Raw genomic sequence first — 20,693 nt, 5'->3', positions numbered from 1 at the left:
TATAATTTTATAATTTGAATTATCCCCGTGTGTCACACGGGCTGTAAAACTAGTTATAGATATTACACTAAAAATCACTGTTTTTTCTCTCTCTTGTTTAATTAAATAATACCTTTTATATTTTTATCATTATCTTTTCTTTTTCCTTCACTCACAACCACTTTTAGAAAATATTAAAAAATTATAAGGTATGAATAGTGAATCATCAAATTTAACTTTCCCTTATAACATTTTCTCTCTCATCTACTCATAACCATACCATATAATTTACAAACCCCCTTCACATAATTATAAGAAAAAGGCTGAGAATGCTCTAACTCATTACCATTTGGTTGTAAGTCACATATTTTATCACCAGACCAAAACTAATGGTTGTAGAAAGAGAATTAAACTAACCAGATTTGAATATATGTTTATAAGATTTACTATATCTTTCATGTTTATGTATCCAAAATTAATACAATATATGTTTCTATCATGTCTTCGTCTTGTATTAACATAACCGATATTTCATTTTCGTATAATGTTTAGATGTTCGATTATGTTCGCCTATAATCAACGACGAATAAGTTAATTGTCTTAATAAACACAAAATTTCATTTATGTTTTGTTGGATTGTTCTATCCATTCCAAAAAGGGTTCAAAGATGAAAGATTGTTTCGTGTATAAGTACATACTCATATTTAGTGGTGACTGGTATTTATTCTTCGTGATTCATATTTAATTTAATACAATCAATAAAATTAAAAATATTATAATAATTGCTCCACTTTTCATCAATTTTGTTTGGTATATCAAAATCGACCGGTTCATTTATGGTCTGTTAGCAAGCAATCTACGTGATAATCATGACTATTCTCAATTTAATCGGTTGGACTTGTTCCTGCTCAATTTCTAAAACACTGTGAACAGCATCCTGCAATCTCTCGTTTCATCACATGACGTTTACATGTAAATCTTTAAATGCTGAAAATGTTTTGCTTTAAGGTTTGTTATCTATTAATGGAACTAAGGTATTTTTTTTTTAAACAGCATCTGGAACCACTTTCAATACACGGATGAGTCTTTCTAAGACGGGATGTCAATCATATATATTGATCTTGACATACAACACTGAGTCACTCAAGAACACCATCAACAAAAGAAACCTAACACTGTGAGAAACCTTCTTTGAATCATGTTTCAAATTTAAGACCTTAAGATTCCAAGCCTTAACCATTACCCTTATGTCATTAGACCAGAACTCCAGAAGACCAACTACTATAGTTTTATTTTTTCATGATTAATAGATAAAATCATTTAATGTTCATATATACATGAGAAAAAATATATATAATTTTTAAGAAATATAAGAATATACTTATATTTAATCTTATTTAAACAAATAGTAAAATACTACATAAAACTGGAATGATCTAAATATTTCATTATTACGTGTATTTGACATTTCTTTATATATTATAGACACTAAATACACTAGATACAAACATTTTTTTTTTGTTTTTAATTATTTGAAACAATGGGATCAATAATTCTGAGAATAATGTGATGGACTTTGTCTTCTTTGTGTATACGCATTACCCACTTTAATTGTCGTTTTAAATACTAGACAAAGAGATATATAACATGAGGGTCGATAAAGATATATTACTTTTGGTTTCTAGAACTGAATCATATATATTTTCATATTAAATAGAACTTATAAAATTAAATTTAATTTATGGAGTTCAAATTTAGATATTAAAAATATTAACATGTGTGCATTTAATTATCACTTCGATAATGATATTTTACTTAAATTCTTTATTTCCAATAAACCAGTTGGAACTTGGAACTAAACGCATACGTAATTTACTTTTCAAACATCATTTTGTTAAAACAAGACGGGCCAAATGTCCAAGAACAGAACAAGGACCAAGGCAAAATGGTCAGCTTCATTAAATCAGCTTAGCTAAAGTGTTTCCGTTTGTTTTAACCCGACGGGTTCAAACGTTTACCGGTTTAATCTAATTGCGGCCTATAACTCATTCAAGCCATAAAAATAGTAACCAAACAAGCTCACATATATATTCAATTTTCTAGTGTATTTGACACTCAAAAAGTGACCCGCATACGCTTGATACCGTATTAGAGTGAGGGTATATTTTAAGACATTTTAAGCTACTTTATTCACTTAACAATTGGAGAATATGAGATGAGAATGCTGTTTACAATTTTTGCAATCTTTTCTTGAAATATTTTTGAATTCATACCCTTTTTATCAATGGTTTAGAGATGGACCGATTTGGCCGGTCTGACTGGTCAAACCGGGAGTCCCCTGACCGGTCCGGTTCCGGTTTAGACAGTTCACCCATTCCTTAAAAGAACCGCCCGGTTCGAACCGGTTCACCAGTCTGACCGGAAAAATCCGCCCGGTTTAACCGGTTTGATATTGGAAAAATATATATTTTTTATTTTGACATTCTTTTAACCTTGTGAAGAGGTAGGTCCCAGCAGAGCCCAGTTGGTCCCGCAAGACTCACCTTGAACAGGGATGTCTGCGCAAAGGCCATCTGCTTCCGCAGGACCCACCATGCTCAGAGAACCTTACGCGCAGTACGCAAGCTGTACACGCAGGGAAAGCCTCCCAATGGTGAAGTACCCCGCTTGTTCCCGCAGTTGCGGATACAAGCCATCAGGGAAGGCTACCCGCAGACAGCAGGGCTACACGCACAAGACAATAGATACTTCAGTAGTCACATGAAGGAATGAGCAAGACGGGAACAATCCCGCCAAAATGAGCCAGTCCGTATGATTCTGAAAGATCTGTACTATACCTACCAAGGTATGGATAGGACAGACAATCTGACCAGAACAGCCCATGAGCCAATCACAGGGTGACAGCTCACCGACAACAGTACGAGGAGGAGCACCCTCTAGTACTGTTTGTTACTATTAGCCGCTGCCTACTCACCAACCCTTACTGCAGGGCATGCGCAGCCTACAGTTGGTGAAATAGTGTTACTGTGGGCCGTAACCTATTCACCAACCAGCATGGCCTGCGTATAATCCACAGTAGGTAGGACGTGCATAATCTACAGTTGGAGGAATAGTGCAGCCGACATAGTTACTGTTGGCCGTAACCTATCCACCAACCAGTATGGCCTGTGCATAGTCCACTGTTGGTAGAATAGGAATACTATTCAGCCGGCTATACCTTCTAACCTACCTTCGGCTATAAATACTCCAACATCTTGGAATGGTAAGATCATCTGCTACCCAGTTATCTAGCAATCTCTTAATATACACTTATATTCAGAACAACCTAGTCTGATTCTCACGCCGGAGGGTGGTCACAAGGAGGAACCCCCCCTTCTCAGTGACGAGCTTACGGTGTTTGTTTTGCAGGTCTCCTGAAGAACAGCCTTCTCAGTTAGATCTCATTCGTGGGAAACATTACTTAACCCCCAGATTATCTATAATCTGTCTAGATTATCTATAATCTGTCCAGGGTTCACTTAGTGTTTCTTCATTGGCGCCATCCGTGCATAAAAGCTAGAACTATTTTAGTTTTTTCACAATTTCTGAAGAAATGGTTAACGTTACTCCGGTCCAAAGGCCAGTAACCGACCAAGAAACCCCGGTAACAACCCCAGCAACTGGGGGGAACACCGGCGGTTATACAATCCTTACGAACACTACTCCGACCACAAAGGCCGGAGCAAGTGCAGTAAATATTCCACTGGGGTTCACCGACACCCAGTTGGAAAAACGAACAAGGGCCCCTCGCCAAACACTAGATCAAGTGAAGGCGTGGGCCGAAGCACGGCAAAGAGAATTCCAAGCCGAATTGGATGAACGCTTGCGTTCAGCTCAACAGGCTGACGAATTCGACAGTACTCGCCAACACCTCAATATGAGCAGTGACTGCGAGTACTCAGACGAGTTGGAGTCCGATACCGACGCGAACCCTCGCCATAAGGCGAAAGGGAAGCGTAAGGAAACAGACGTCCAACCAAAAAGGAATTTTGGGGAAGCTTTTCAACCAATCGCGGAGAGAAACCCGCGTGACTTCTCCAAAACCTTTAGACCAACTGCTACAAATGCAGGAAAATCAAAATTCGCAAGGGACATTGCGGAAGCAATCGCCCCGAGAAGTGCCAAACAGATGTCCAACATTGGCACTTATGATGGTCTATCCGACCCAGACGACCATTTGAACAGGTTCATTGCGGGGGCTACCGTCAGCAACTGGACGGAACCCACGTGGTGCTACATGTTCCAGATGACTCTGGTCGGAGCGGCCAGGGCATGGTTCGATCGTTTACCGATCCACCACATATATGACTGGGCGGACTTTCAGAACAAGTTCAGCCAGCACTTTAGCCAACAGAGGAAGTACACTGAAGAGCAGTGGACGATCCTCAACTGCGTGAGAGAGGAGGATGAATCTTTACTAGACTTCATCACCCGCTTCAACTCCAAGAAACTGAGTCTGGGCAACGTAAGTGAAGATCTCGTTCGCGCCGCTTTCATCCAGGGCGCCGAGTACCCAGAGCTTATCCGCACATTAACGGGTAAGGACGGCATGCCATCCACATGGGATGCCATCATGACGGCAGCCAAGCGCTTTGCCGAGACAGAGAAGCAGCTGGGAAGAGATCTTCCCCAGAGTACTCACCTCTACACGCAGAGGACAAGGGAGAACAACGTTAGGATCGCCCGGCAGAACAAAAAGAGGCGGCTAGGTATTTGGCAGTCAAGGGTAAACTTTGACACCTCATCCAGCTCTCGCCCTCTTGTTGGCGGAAGGGACAACACACACCCTTCAAACCGAAAACACCGGTGGACGCCACTCACCAAGAGCGTCACGGAGATATTTGCCACGGAAAAATTGCCATGGCCAAAAGCCCCATTGATCCGGCAGAAACCTAATGCGGATCAAAGAAAATCCTGTGATTTCCACGGGACAAAGGGTCATGGTACTGAAGAGTGCACATCCCTGAAGGATATTGTTGAGACATTTGTGAAGGATGGAAGACTTGCACATCTCGTGGCATCAATCAGGAAGGGAGGAAGAAATGACAACCGGTACAGAGGTAACGGACGAAAGCCCGTCGACATCAGCATCAACATGGTCCATGGCAAAGTCGCAGGAAGAAAAAGACGAGCGACAGAACCATGCGCATGGAAGGAAGCTGAGGTGCGCTTCCCGCGAGTGCCAGGAGGCCCCAGCAAAGAAGGCCCCATCGTCATCAAAAGCCAGCTGGGGCATTACATCACTTCCCGCACTCTTGTTGACAACGGCGCTTCGTCAACAGTGATGTACAGGCAGTTCTTTGACAAGCTGGATGATGAAGACAAAGAACGCCTGGAAACGGTCTACGCTTCAATGGAAGGGTTTGACGGCAGTACAGAAACCCCCCTGGGTATCCTATCTTTCCCCGTCACTCTTACAGATGGAAAACACTCCCGCACAGAGGATGTGGACTTCGTCGTGATGAGGAAGCCACACCACACATACGACATCCTCTTCGGGAGAGACGGGATGGCAAGATTCAACGCCATGGTATCTTCAGTCCACGGCATGATGGGATGGCCAACAGCTGAGGGTGTGGCGATGATCACTGGCATTCCCCAGGTATGCATCGCATCTGTCTCATCTAAACCCAAACCAAAGATGGCTAAACCAACCATCACCGAACCAGAAAAATGGGCCTTCAATGGCAAATACCCCGACCAGGCCGTTACCATTGGACCAACAATCGTTGATCCCACCCGCACCTTACTCAAACGCTTACTGCAGAAAAACGCTGACATCTTTGCGTGGACACCAGCTGATATGACTGGTGTACCCCGAAGTAAGGCGGAGCATAAGCTCAAGTGCGATCAGGCTGTTACGCCAGTCGTACAAAAGCGCAGAGTAATGGGGCCTGAACAAACTAACGCGTGTAGAACCCAAGTCAAGGAACTCCTTGACGCAGGCATCATACGCGTTAGTAGATATCAAACATGGGTTGCAAATCCCGTAATGGTACCGAAGAATGACAAACAATGGCGCATGTGCATAGATTTCAAAGATTTGAACAAAGCATGCCCCAAAGATTGTTATCCGTTACCAGAAATTGATCTTAAGGTGGATTCGTTGGCACCATTTCGCCTTAAATGCTTCTTGGATGCGTATAAGGGGTACCATCAAATCCACATGGCCGTAGATGACCAGGACAAAACCGCGTTTCGGACGCCCGATGGTACATTTTGTTATAAAATGATGCCCTTCGGACTTAAGAATGCAGGGTCCACGTACCAACGCCTGATGGACAAAGAGTTTCATGCCCAAATCGGGAGAAACTTAGAAGTCTATATGGATGATTTGGTCATCAAAAGCCCCGAGCCAGAAGCGATGTTGAAAGACATTGAAGAAACCTTCAACACGCTCAGAAAGATAAACATGAAGCTCAACCCGAGCAAGTGTTCATTTGGGATGGAAGAAGGGAAGTTCTTGGGAGTCATTGTTACTAAAGATGGCTTCAGAGCGAACCCTGAAAAGGTCGAAGCCATTGTTAAAATGGAATCACCTACCACCATCAAACAGGCTCAGACACTGAATGGACGACTAGTCGCACTTAATCGCTTTTTGGCAAACCATGCAGATAAGTCGTTTCCTTTCGTGTCAACATTAAGAAACTGCTTGAAGAAAACGCACTTCCGCTGGACACCAGAAGCGGAAGCAGCTTTTCAGGAGATTCGGTCACGCCTGATCGAACTCCCAACACTTACAGCACCACAAGCGGGAGAGGAGTTAATCCTATACCTTTCCGCAACAGATAGAGCAACCGGGGCAGTACTACTAACAGAACGAAAAGGCATCCAGATGCCAATCTATTATGTTAGCCGTGTACTAACAGACGTAGAAACCCGGTACTCTACCCTCGAAAAATTAGTCTTGGCACTTATACACGCTTCACGCAGGTTAAGACGATATTTCCAGGGCCACCCAATCACCATTCTCACCAACTTCAAACTCTCAAACGTTCTAGGCAAACCCGAATTATCGGGACGTCTAGCCAAATGGGCAATTGAATTGGGAGAATATGCAATTAAGTACAAGCCAAGACCAGCCATAAAAGGCCAGGTCCTGGCCGATTTTATTGCAGAAGTCCCCGCTACGCGGGAGAAAGAGTGCCAGGAGGAGGCTCAACCCTCCCCAGCACAGGACATCAACGATATCTGGCGACTCTATACTGATGGAGCAGCCAACAACGAGGGTTCAGGCGCAGGGTTAAAATTAACCAACCCAGCGGGCCAAGAATATACTTACGCTATTCGGTTGGATTTCCCAAGTACGAATAACGAAGCCGAATACGAAGCATTCTTGGCCGGATTGAGAATTGCGCGTAAAATGGGAGTGAAAAACTTGGAAGCCCACGTGGATTCCATGCTGGTGGCCAACCAAATAAATGGGACGTACACGGCTGTGAACGACATAATGGCTCTGTACCTCGCCCAGGCAAAAACCCTTATGCGTGATTTTAATGATTGTAAAGTCATACACGTTAAGCGCAGCGAAAACAAATCTGCGGATGCGTTAAGCAAGCTTGCATCACTGGCCTTCACCCACTTGGGAAAGGACATCCGCATTGAACTCCTCGAAGCACCATCAGTCCCGCACAAGGAAATTTGTGTCATCCAAACCGGTACAGAAACGTGGATGACACCAATAATAAATTACCTTGCAGCAGGAATACTACCAGAATCAAAAACACAGGCAAGAAAACTACGCTGTAAAGCACTAAATTATCAACTCATCAATGATAACCTTTACAGACGTAACTTTCTTGGCCCACTTTTAAGATGCGTGGACAACCAAGATGCTGACTACCTCTTAAGGGAAGTACACGAGGGCATCTGTGGAGTTCACGCAGGTCCCCGCGCTGTTGTGGCTAAGCTGAACAATGCGGGATACTTTTGGCCGGGGATGCATATGGATGCACTGGCATACACTAGAAAATGCAGGTCTTGCCAGCTTTACGCACCCAACACGCATCGCCCGAAGAACGAACTTGTTCCAGTCACTTCTTCGTGGCCATTTCAGAAGTGGGCCATCGATGTGACATGCCCATTTCCCACAGCAGCAGGAAATGTTCAGTTCCTAGTGGTAGCCATCGATTATTTCACCAAGTGGATAGAAGCAAAACCTTTAGCCCAAACAACCGCAAAACATATTAAAAAATTTATTTGGGAATTTATTATCTGTCGTTTTGGACTTCCACAGAATCTGGTGAGCGATAACGGCACCAACTTTGCTGACAAGAAGCTACAGCAGTGGCTGAAAGTTGTTCGGCTGGTCCGACTGATCGAACCGGTGAACTGGTTGTCTGTCCGGTTTGCTGTCTAATCCGGTTATGAAAACATTGGGTTTTTTTTTTATTATTCACTAATATGATATGGCAATATACCAATTCATCTGAAGAAATTGATAGCGAATTTTTATGACCATCCACCCTAATATATACATTCTTTGTTAGGCTGGTCATTGTGAAGAGTGGAGAGGCGCCATTGGCCACCTCGCCCTGTCAAACCACAGCACCGTTCATCGCCATGCTCTTCCGCCTTTTTTGCCGCTATCGTAATAACAACACTAACCCAATAAGGTGGAGTCCACCCCTGCCAACAACTAATCTCTCTCTCTTTTTTTTTTCTTATTATTTTAAAATATATATAAATCTAGTTAACTCACAACGGTAAATTAACGGATGGCTAGTTAAACCATGCATAATGATAACTAAGCACACAAGGGTTTTTTTTGACAGACTGACTGACGTCTCAATCAACAATGACTACTAGTTTTGCAAAAAATAAGGTAGTAGTAAAATGCCTTAGAACCTTCTTCCATTAAGTACAAAATTATTAGTTTTTTATTTTTTTAATATAATTAAATATATAAATTAAAAATAAAAAAATTGATTGGTCAAGCCTTCCCCCACAACCGTTGTCTGCAGACGAGCACGGCCAAAACGAAGGTGAAAACGAGAGAAGGGGCAGTGTTTAGCTCGCTTGGAGGCAACAACAAGCCACTACTCGTGGTCTTGTTGTGCATTTGTTAAAGTGGCATCGACGTAACACGCTAACTAACTCTGGCTGGTATCAGTTATCACACACAGCCTTATGAATACACAAGCAACAGCCATAATTACTTTTTGACTTATATCAAAGCAATCCTACTTTTTTGTCTTGTCTGTTTGCTTTGCATTTGACAAAAGTTTACACAACCACTACTTGAAATCTTGAATGATTGATTACAAAATATGAGGGGAGAAAAAAAAATTAATATGTCAAGTCACAAGTGGCACCATCAACCGCCCCTGCCACATTATTTGCCAACTAATTTGGAATTGGCGAATCCTTCTCAAATGTTTATATCAGTGACGCAACAAAAGAAAACAACTACAAGGTTGTATATAATCTGAGTCCCACAAGGACGGAAACACCAGATGCTATAAAATGACATGAAGCTGATTTAAGAATTATCACATTCATACTTGGACCATCTTGAATTTGATATAAGCAAGTTGATAAAAAATTTAAAAAAGGAGAACTTCGGTTCTAACATATAGATAACAATAGGGTAACATGCTGAACATGGTGTTAGATATTTTAGTGTAAATGAATTAATTTGTTTGACTAGTATGAATCATAATATTCAGCAAACAAGTAAAGAGGTGTGACGTGCACACTTATTTGAGTTTTATTATGTTAATTAGGGGCAAAGCCTTAGCCCCTAAGCAATGAGGATTCAAGGGGGCAACAAAGCCCTCTTGACATGCCCCCCCCCCCCCCCCCCCCCGGTCTCGAGAGGGGGGCATGCAAAACTCTAAAATATCACTAAACTATCACTCAATGTTCACCACAAAACTAAGATTCTACAATAACTTGTATATATTATGATGTAGCAGTTGTACGATGAAACAATTATCTTACTAACAATATTTTTTGTTCGTGCGGTGTGCCGGTGTTGAGATGGATGTGAGTTCTCGAGGATGGTCATATGCGCAGTCTTGATGATATGAATGTTGATCTTAGGAGTGTCTCATATGCACAATTACCCTACTTGGTGTTAACACGGATTTGTTGATTTTGAAATCCTGGAATGTTTGACATGTATTGTAAGTTACGTTAGATGGTGCAAAACTCTTAATCTCTATCAACACCACTTTACATGATAACAAACATTGTAATCAATTGATTTGACAAATTTGCAACAAAATCGATCAAGTAAGCGTGGTCGTCATCATCAAACACGTCTATAACACATAAATGAATTTTATTTAAAGAAATTAAACATAATTTGTGTGTCTTAAATTCTAACTAAAAGCTTATATACATGGGGAATTATAGTATGCATTTTTTAAATCCGGGAAGGCGTTCCCGTATCATATCATCCCCAACGTTTGATACGACCAGGTTACCTTAATTAATATCATCCCCATTCCTACATATAACGGATTTATATGCACATATATATTTGTTCATAAGAAACACATCATAAAAGAAATTGCACTAAAAATGGCTTTTTAACTGGTTGTATCACCACCTCAAAAAGTTGTACCTAGGCCATCTTACACATCCAACATCACAAATTCTTGGAGATTTGCTAACTCTTGGCAGTCACTCACTTCCTCCAAAAGATTTTTTTCCTCTAGTAGTGAGGTTTTGACCCGTTGAAGTCGGCCATCCGAAAGTTGACTATTCGCTAGGGTCATTAGACAGTGAAGCAAGATGACTAAATCAAGTATCATGTACTGATCCGTTTTATGTTTATCTGCGTGATATAATGTCTGCAGTCATTTTATGTTGTTACTCCCTTCTGTCTTCTTCCCAAACTCGAATCTGTTTGAATCATACCAGCGAGCGTTAACAGTCTTATATACTAATTTAACAATGGCAAAGTAATAAGGAATGCTTGCTTACCTGATATTTGCCCACTCACCGATCCACCCAAAACTTAGATGTGCTTTGCCGACACAAGAAAATAATGACCAATGTGTTAGTCCATACTTCGTCGTATTAATAGCTACAGGAACAAGCCAGTGAAGAGTCTTGTCCATTTCCGCCTTAATTTCAGGCATTGCCATCTAAAAAAAATTATGCATCCATAAGTATACTAAAAAGTAAAAACTATAAATCTCACACTCAACAACGGTGCAAGAGATAATATAAAGCAGGCAGGTTTCAAATAGTATGATTTAGAATGTTTCATCTATTAAAATAAAATTTCGGAAACTTTCAACCTATTTGTCCCGTTACCTTCAAATCTAACTTTTATATTTAAATTAAACCATTAGAGATGAATACGTAAACTGACAAGTAATATGAAAGCAGATCAAAAGTGCCACCTAAATGAGAGATAATACCGGAGACTACTTACCATCTCTTCAGAAGCAAGAGCTTGTAAGCGAGAACGTAAGCATGCCTTGACACTGGCTGGTAAACTGTTGTATAGCGTGTCCCTCGTATTTGGATGCATGGACATAGGACGCGATGATGCCTGCAAAGAGATCTTGAGCCCTGTATATTTATCAAACTATAATAACTATGCAAAAAAAAAAAAAAAGTTACACGAGACTGAGATTAGGTTACAATACTATCAATCTGAGTTATTAAGTTGGCATAGTGCAAAGAACGAGCAGCTGCACATAATCCTTCGATTATGTTGTTAGTCTCAATGTCAGCATTTGGTGAGATTGCGTCTGAAATGAAACAATGCATGTACCAGTCTAATTACCCGAAACCAATCTTATATCCATATATTCTTAAGGTATATAAATAATAGTATCTTAAAGTTGTTAGAACTTTGAAATTATCATAAGTTGCAAATATTCAAATACCATTCTCCCCAAAAGCCTCCACAATTGTTTGGTGGATGAAAGTGACAACATCTACGAGCTTCTCCACAACCTACCACGGAAAATGCATAAAGAAAAAGCCACAACATTAATGCTTAGACATGAATTATATTAAATGATAGCATATGTAAACTATTTCATGCATGACACATCTACAAGTAATTGACGGAAATTGCCACATCTAATATCAAGTTCATACTTCCTCCAAACTTTTGGACCAAAGAGATTTCTTCTTCAAGTTCTTCACGAGTTTCGTTTGACGCTTTAGCTCACTTTGTAATATCATTAAACTCTCTCCTGTAAAAGAATAAAATGTTAAAAACAACCGGCCAAACGCGCCTAGTTACAAAATGAGAAGTTAACGAGAGAAAAATACATCCAAACATGCATGTATAGACACTACTATAAAAGGGGAAAGTTTCCTACAATTTTTTTCTAACAAAATACCGACAAACACAATTTCTCACTTATTAGCGGAAATTTTCTAACAAAAAGTAGAAAAGTAAACACTGATTTTTCCGACAATCATCCGACAAAGTACCTACAAATTAATTTTTCTCGTAATTTTGTCGGTAGTATTCAAATGATTCCGACATTTTACCGACAAATTTGCCATTTATTTATTAATAGGTTAAATCTAATAAGTTACATAAGAAAAATAATAATATTTTTTAAGTTTTGTCGAAAACTTGTCGAAAGCATTAAAAGACTTCCGACAATTTTCCGACAAAGTTTATAAATACTATTATTTTTATATATTATGATCATTTATAAATCTAATCTATCAACAAAATAACTAAAAATTTAATATTTTTTTAACCTTTGTCGGAACATGGCCAGAAATATATAAGTTTCTGACAATTTTCCGACAAATGTTAAAACAATTTATTTGAGTTATTTTATTAACTTTCAACGAATCTAACGATTATTTAAAAAAAAATTATTATTTTACTAGTAACAATACTTTAATATTTTAGTATATTAAACATATTAATTATAAGTAATAATATTTGATACAAATTTTTAAAACATAATTTACAATTTATAGTAACATTAATAATTAAATACTTTAGTAATAAAAGAAATTATTTTTATGAACACAGTATTAAAAAATAAAAATTTAATAATTACGAATTATATTTTTATTTACATAATGCATATACATATATGTACATGAATATGCGTTCATGTGTGAATATGTGTTAGTGTACGTACGTGTAGGAGTGTGTATGTCCATATGAGTGATTGTATGTGTATGAGTGTGTGTATGCATAGACGTTAGTAGTGTATGTGTGTATGGCATGTATCATGTGTGTTGTTTGTGTTAATGCGTGTGTTATTGTACGTATGTGTATGAGTATAGGTATATGCATGATGAGTGTATGCTATAAGTATGCATTAGTGTATGCATATTCATATGCGTTCGTGCATATGTGTTTGTGTATGTATGTGTAGGAGTGTTTATGTGTGTATGTGTACGTGAAGGAGTGTCTATGTGTGTATCCGTGTGTGTTAGCATCTGTATATGTACATGTGTGTGTGCTAGTATCTGTATGCATATTTGTTTGTAGTGTATGTGTACATAAGAAACTATGCATATGTCTCGGTGTGTGTGCTAGTAGAAAAGGGGGGGGGGGGGTTGACGTGGCAGACACCTCTCACATGAATGGTGGCGGTGCCCTGACGTCACTCCATAGCGTTTAGCCATAGAGCATGTATTTGTATAAGTATATATACATATGAATACGTGTGTGCGTTAACATATGCACGCGTATAAGTGTGCCTGTTGCATATATTTTTTTCGTGTATTTCATATAATTCTATTGCTTATTTGCTAAATTTATTTATTTTTTCTATATTTTTGTTGGATTTCCGTCAAATATGAACAATAATAGGGGTGCAAACGAGCCGAACTATTCGAGATCGACTCGTTAAAAAGCTCAATCGAGCCGAGCTTAAGCCTAAAAGTAAGGTCGCTTAATAAACGAGCCTGAGCCCAAGCTTCACTTACTGAGCTCAAGCCGGCTCGCGAGCCTAAACTAGCTTGTCAATTATATAATTTTTTAAAATATATATTTAATAATTATTAATATATATATATATATATATATATAAATTTATGACAAAAATAAATAAGAATAACTAAATAATATGTATTATTTTATACATAAAATTATAATAGACAAAAAAATTGTAAAAATAATTATATAAAAATAATTGCTAAATAGTAAACGAGCCAAGCTTGAAAATCTACTCACGAGCCGAGTTCGAGCTTTGAAAATATAGCTTGAATCGAGCCAAGCTCGAGCTCTGTGTAAGTTAAATGAGCTAATCTCGTTTGCACCCCAAGACATTACTCCTTTTATTTTATAATTGATAATATATATTTTTATTTCTTTTTGTCGGAAAGTATCGGAAAACATGAAGATTTCCGATAAAATAGCGATAAGACTGGTTTTCTAGAAAAATGGTGCGAGGACGTGGGTTTCGAACCACCGTCTAGTATTACAACTCAGACAAAACTTACCACTTGAACCACAACTTTGTTTGTTGTATTATCCTTAATAATATATATAAAGCTAATTGTTGAAAACCCCAAAACTCTGGATATTTCCCAACACAAAACCCAGTTGGCGCTAAGTTCCCCCCAAAATTGAAACCCTTGGCGCTAAGTCTCTCCAAAAATTAAAACCCTGGAGCCTTCAATTCACTTCACAAAACCCTTGCCGCCTATTTTAGTCATTTGGCACTTGTTTTCTAGCATTAGGTAATGCATTTTTGGTAAATTATAGTGTAAATTGGGGGCACCATAGATCTGCTGTATAAAATGGACTAAGGGCACCATGGTAATTTGTTGTTTAAATTAGGCCATCACTGCCATTTGCTTTTTTACCACAATACCAAATACATAGATATATTATTGTGTATTCCATTTATTAGTAATTGCTCTCTGTACTAGTTAGCATTCTGATTAGCATTACAGTTTGTAACTAATATGTATTATATGTATTAATTATGTATGTTTTAACAATTTATAGGTTAAAGATGTTCAAGCCAAGTTAGAACAAGAAACGGAGGCTCGACAAAACATGGAAATCCGCTTGGCAGAAATGGCAAGAGAAGCAGAAATAGAACGGGCCGAACGTGAGAGGCTACAAAGACAAATGGAAAGAGACTTGGACAAAGAGCGGGCTGAATGTGAAAAAGAGCGGGCTGAGCGCGAAAAAGAGCGGGCCGAGCGCGAGAAGCTGCAAAAACAGGTTGAAGAAATTATGAAAAAACTTGCCAATAAGTAGTTTGTTGACTGTTTGGTATTTTTACATGTTGAACTTATGTTATTTTGTTTGGTATTTTGACCCGTTAAAACAAATGGTATTGTATTTTGTTTGGTCATTGTAATAGAATCACTTAATTTAAATTGTGTTTTTGTTTTTCTAGAATTTTAGTCTTTTCTATTAGATTTTTTGAAGAAATAATTTAGTTTTTTTTTGTCAGAAGAAAATATAATAAATTAAAAATTAAATTTTGTCGGAAATGCATCTGTAAAAATCAAACAAAAAAAATAATAAAATAATTTTTTTGTCGGAAGTTGGTCTGTACATTTAAAATTGTCTTATATTTAATTAATATGATTTGTCGTAAGATCGTCGGAAATAAAATAAAATTAATTGTTATTATGACTTAATTTTATGATTAATAAAATTATGTTTTGTGTCTAGTTTCTTGCTAAATGGTTGGAATAATTTATGAATCTGGTCCTCGGTAGTTTGTCGCAAAGGTAGCGACAAACCACAATTGTCGATATATTGTGAGAAGATTTGTGGGAAATTACTCGGAAAAGTTTTTCCTTGGAGGTTTTTCCGAAAAACGCCTTTCATCGGTATTTCCTCGCTAATCACCGTTTCCGACAATTTACCTATGAATTTTTTTGTCGGAAAAGGTCCAGTTTTTTGGTAGTGAGATAAACATTTAGAAACCTCGGTGAAATTTCTGACCCGAACCACTATGACCCACAACCCAACCCGCCTATTTTGCAGGGCTTAACTTTGAAAATATAACTATGTATACCATCCAACAAATATTGTTAACCTTTTCGAGGAAGATGCGAAGATTCAACTTTCTCAAGATTAGGCTGAAAAATTTGCTCCAGCCCATATAAGCCTTTTAAACTTACCCACCGAACCCATATGCGACAAAACACAACCCAAATTGATCTTTTTTACACAAATGAGTTTAAAATCACCCACAGAAGACAGCCGATGATTACCTCTTGTCAGCCGCTGCAATTCTTAATAGCTCGTTAATATCTGTGGAAACCAAAAGTTGAACCCCTTTTGAAAGCAAAATCTCATCTTTTAGAATTTGGATGTTCTCATCCGAAGTGATTGCATCAAATCGGACCCCTTAACAATAGTATTAGCCACTTCAAATGCCAAAACAGATACTTCATTATTCGTTGAAGCCGAATTAGACAACCAAGATCCAAGAGTGTCTAGGACTCCAAGACCGGCTTTGCTAAAAAATGTTCTTGCGTGAGGTGCCTATTGACATTCAAGAGTGGTCACATGCCAGAGCAACATAGCGATCTAAGTTTTGTTTGACCCATTTAACTTGTAATGCTGACTCATTGATAACAAAAAACAAAATGAGTTGATTGTCATCTCTAATAATATTAACTTAAGTGTCGATTTAAAATCAGTTATTAGGTTATGAGTTTGACTTTGTAGAACAGTTTATACTTTCTAGTTTCTATTACAACAATAACTAGAGTTTACTTCTGAACATAATTGATTGCTGGGTTCTTATGTTAGAAAAGAATATTTGCCCCCAAGGTAAACACACTAATTGTAAAACAAATAGTAAGAATAAATTACTCATACACCATTACTATAATAATTTTTTTTTTCTTTTTGAAAGGCAAACTTAATATAGAAATCACACACAATTAGAAAACAACATACTCTCATGGCCAAAGTTGAGTTTCAGAAAATTTGAAGTTACTAAGGCAAGTTCTACATTCATAAGTCTAAGCGTGATATAACATCAGACTGATGGCAAATCATTGTTAGTGAAAATTATCTGAACTATGATCATTTATGCTGCAAATTTGGAAATTTGGTTTTTATTGGTCCCAACTTTTTCATTTTTGCCTGCACTGGTCCCAACTTTCATTTTGGCTGGCAACGGTCCCAACTTTAATATTCATTTTTTCCATCAGTCCGCGACTAACGGAGCACTAACTCCGTTATGTTTTTGCTTACGTGTCAATCTGAGTTGTCAAAAACATCTTACGTGGCAGCCACCGTGGATTATTGTATATAATAATACAGGTTCATCCATAATTCTGCAAACCCTAGAAATCCAATTGATTAATCCAATCCATGTTTGTTAAAATTAAGTTAGGGTTTTTGATTAGCGGATTAAAATTATTCAAAACCATGTTTTAATTACCTCGAATGATGCCGGGAAAAGGGTGAACGAAGTTGGCCGAAGCTCCGAGCTTGGAGGAAGGATTACGGGGTTAAAGAGGATATATCAGTGAGATTTGAGAGGATGAGCAAGTTTAGCTTGGTGTGCGGGTCCTATTTATACTAGTAATTGCGATGAAATTCATTAATCAGTTTTAATTGCTTATGGTCGATTTTCCGGTGAAGGTTACGGGAATTAGTTCGACGGTTAAGGCGTTAAAATATAATTAGAATGTTAACTATTGTTGTTTATTGCCGTCTAACTACGTTATTCTAAATTAACGGGTCAAGAACGGCTGAAATGGGGGTGTTTTTCGATGGTCGGAGCCTCACGCCGTTGCCGGCGGCGCCTCGCCGGGAATACGGGCTACGGTGGGGGTTGGGTTATTTTCTATTAATTTAATATATTTCAAATTTATAATTTAAGTTTAGACCCTAAAGTTTGAGGTTATATTAAGTATAAACCAAAAACATAACGGAGTTAGTGCTCCGTCAGTCGCGAACTGGTGGAAGAAACGAATGTTAAAATTGGGACCATTGCCAGCCAAAATGAAAGTTGGGACCATCACCGGCAAAAATGAAAAAGTTGGGACCAATAAAAACCAATTTTCTTGCAAATTTAAAAACCTCTGTTTTCTTGTACAACATTAGAGAGGTAAGAAAATAAAAAATATGTTGGGGTATTTTTGCTCATGAGAAACCCAACAAATATTTTTCTACATGGGTTTATTACTATTTTTGTTTTTTTAGTAATAAAGAAAGAAAAAAAAACAATTATTATATATGTTTTTCACTTCATACGTATGAAGTGTTTTGTGTGAAATTTTATTGGGCCCACGCTTGGGCTTCAATTCTTGGATGAGAAGCAAAGGAATAATATATATTGTTCTTTGGGTTACAGTTGTTAACCTTAACAGCCGACAACAACACAAAAGCCACTTTTAACCTTTATTATTTTTCCTCTTCATCGGATTCAACATTGTGACGAAGAGAAGTAATACTGCTACAAAGGTTTTGATGTTTTGAAGAGATAGGAGACGTGCCAGAGATCGATTCATTCTTTCGTTGGTGATTCCTCTTACTCGTTTACTCTTTTGTATTTGGTTCCATATACTTGATGTTAGTTTGTGCCAAGTATATGATGATTTGTGTATGCCTCTAGTTTTACCTAGAGAAGACTTTGTATTGCTATTATTGGTGATAGTGGATTTGAAGCGGCTCTAGTAGTCTCGTGGTTTTTTACTCTCGCTTTGAGAGGTTTTCCACGCTAAAATTTTTGTGTCACTTTTACTTTCATATTACCCTATTTGTTTGCATCCTCATTGGTTCATTCGGGTCGGGAAAAAGTTTAGCCAAACGAAGTTAATTCCGCAATTTTTGTTTACCGTTCGTGGCTAGGTGTCGTTTTTCCCAACAGAGTGGTATCAGAGCTTCAGCTCTTGTTCTTGGGTTAAGACTTGTTTGAACGATGGAAGCTAATACAAGTAGGATGGTGAATTTGAATGGTGCAAATTATCATGTTTGGAAAGGCAAGATGGAAGACCTTCTTTATGTGAAGGATTATTATTTGCCTGTGTTCACTACTGATAAACCTGAAGATAAAACTGTTGAAGAATGGAATATTTTGCATAGGAAGGTTTGCGGGTGTATTCGGCAGTGGGTTGATGATAATGTTTTGAACCATATTAGTGGGGAGATTCATGCTCGTACTCTTTGGACCAAGCTTGAAGAGTTGTATGCTCGGAAGACCGGGAACAATAAGCTGTTCTTGATTAAACAGTTGATAAATTTGAAATACCGTGATGCTACGCCTGTTACTGATCATTTGAATGCTTTTCAGGGTGTTATTAATTAGCTTGCAAGTATGGGTATTAAGTTTGAAAACGAGATACAAGGTTTATGGCTTCTTGGTACGTTACCGGATTCTTGGGAGACTTTTAGGACATCGTTGTCCAACTCCGCAGCAAACGATATTATTACTTTGGAATTGGCTGAAGGTAATATTATAAATGAAGAGTTGAGAAGAAAGTCACAAGGTTCCTCTTCACATTTAGATGCCTTGGTTACCGAAAGTAGGGAGAGAAGCCATAGTAGAGGTCCGAGTAATAGAGCAAAGCACCGTAGTAAGTCCAAAGGGAAGTTTGAAGAATTTGAGTGTTATCATTGTGGTAGAAAAGGGCACACAATAAAATTCTGCAGACAATTGAAAAAGGAGAACAAGGCTAATTACAACAATAAAAAGAACAATCACAAGAAAGACGACAGTGATAAAGGTGCTTCTGAAACTAATACTGCCACCAAAGAATTTCATGTTTGTTGTGATTATGATAGGGTGAACATTGCACGTGATGATTCGAGTTGGGTTGTTGATAGTGGTGCTACTTGTCATGTGACATCACAAAGGGAATTTTATTCGTCTTATACTCTTGGTGATTTTGGGAATGTCAAGATGGGTAATAATGGGCTATCAAAGATCGTTGGTGTTGGGGATGTTTGTTTGAAGTTTGATACCGGGATGGAGTTGGTTTTACACAATGTAAAACATGTCCCGGATATTAGACTTAATTTGATCTCCGCAGGCACATTAGATGATGATGGTTTCCACAGTACTTTTTTGGTGGAATTTGGAAACTCACTCGTGGTTCGTTGATCGTGGCAAGAGGTGAAAGAACTTCAAAGTTATACATGGCACATCCAAAGATTTCTAGGGACTCGGTTCATTCGTTGACGAGTTCTGATGTAACTGATATGTAGCATAAGAGACTTGCTCATATGAGTGAAAAAGGAATGTCTATTTTATTGAAGAAAGATGCCTTGTCCGGTGTGAAAGATGTTCATTTGAAGAAGTGTTCTCATTGTATGATTGGTAATCAAAACAGAGTTTCTTTTCATAGTCATCCGCCTCATAGAAAAGAAAGTATACTCGACTTGGTGCATTCAGATGTATGTGGTCCTATGAAGACTAGAACACTTGGGGGCTGCTTATATTTTATCACATTTATTGATGATCATTCGAGGAAGGTATGGGTTTATACATTGAAGTCTAAAGATCAAGTGTTTGATGTGTTTAAGCAGTTTCATGCCTTAGTTGAAAGACAAACTGGGAAGAAGCTCAAGTGTGTTCGAACAGACAATGGAGGTGAATATATTGGTCCTTTCAATGCTTATTATAGAGAGAAGGGTATTTGACATCAAAGGCCACCTCCAAAGACACCACAGTTGAATGGTTTAGCAGAACGGATGAACAGAACGTTGGTTGAAAGGTTTAAGTGTTTGCTCTCACATGCAGGGTTGCCTAATTCGTTTTGGGGAGAAGATTTAAAAACGGCGGTACATGTTA

At 38.3% G+C, this 20,693-nt stretch overlaps 1 pseudogene; it reads right to left on the bottom strand.

Annotated features, from left to right (window-relative positions):
* Positions 1 to 10,598: 10,598 nt before the first annotated feature.
* On the bottom strand, positions 10,599 to 17,225 carry LOC143621901 (protein PSK SIMULATOR 2-like; annotated as a pseudogene).
* Positions 17,226 to 20,693: the final 3,468 nt, after the last annotated feature.

Source organism: Bidens hawaiensis, unplaced genomic scaffold (assembly GCF_021521415.1).
Source record: "Bidens hawaiensis isolate Kalapana, Puna unplaced genomic scaffold, B.hawaiensis_p1.1 tig00002977_1, whole genome shotgun sequence".
In the NCBI taxonomy this organism is placed as follows: Eukaryota; Viridiplantae; Streptophyta; class Magnoliopsida; order Asterales; family Asteraceae; genus Bidens; species Bidens hawaiensis.
This window is presented reverse-complemented; position numbering and strand designations above follow the sequence as displayed.